Here is a 935-nt window from a genome sequence, read left to right as displayed (position 1 = left end):
AAGAAAAATTAAACAAACAAAAAAAAGAGACAGAGAAATATTTATATGCTACCCTTTGAGTAAAACAAAGTGAATGTGTTTTCTTATATATGCGGTAGGTTGTTATTATTATTATTATTATTATTATTATTATTATTATTATTTTGAGATGGAGTCTTGCTCTGTCGCCCAGGCTGGAGTGCAGTGGCAGGATCTCAGCTCACTGCAACCTCCGCCTCCCGGGTTCAAGTGATTCTCATGCCCTTAGCCTCCCAAGTACCTGGGATTACAGATGTCTGCCACCACGCCTGGCTAATTTTTGTATTTTTAGTAGAGACAGTGTTTCACCATGTTGGCCAGGCTGGTCTCAAACTCCTGACCTCAGGTGATCCACCTGCCTCGGCCTCCCAAAGTGCTGGGATTACAGGCATGAGTCACTGCACCTGGCCTATGTGTAGATTATTTATGAAAGTAAATGCAGAAAATTAGTAGCAAGGCAACATTGTTTGCTTTCAGGAATGGGAATGGGGGGCAGGAGGGAAACTTACTCTATTCCCTATTATCTCTTTTGAATTTGAACGATTGACTGTATTTCCTATTTTAAAAATAACGAAATAAATGTTAAATTTGACAAGGGGACTAGAAAAAAAAAAAAAATGTCAAAAGGTGGGTGGAGCTGCAGCTCTGTGCCAACTCCCTCGAGACCCAGAAGTGAATTGTACAAGACACAGGAAGAACTGTCTTGTTTGGACAGTGGAATCAATGATCAAGTCAATCTTCATTGTGTTACTTTGCAAAAATTCAACAGCATTAGGAAATGGACTGTTAAGAGAATATGTAATGTAGGCAGTAAAGACAGATGTCACTGGACCATAGTCTGTTGTTTTATATGGTACCAGGTATTCTTTTGTCTTCTGAACCAAAAATCCTTCTCCTCCCTTCTCTGTGAAGCCTTC

Source organism: Rhinopithecus bieti, unplaced genomic scaffold (genome assembly GCF_001698545.2).
Source record: "Rhinopithecus bieti isolate Rb0 unplaced genomic scaffold, ASM169854v2 scaffold_37881, whole genome shotgun sequence".
Lineage (NCBI taxonomy): Eukaryota > Metazoa > Chordata > Mammalia > Primates > Cercopithecidae > Rhinopithecus > Rhinopithecus bieti.
The sequence above is the reverse complement of the archived record's forward strand: the minus strand, read 5'-3'. Positions refer to the sequence as shown.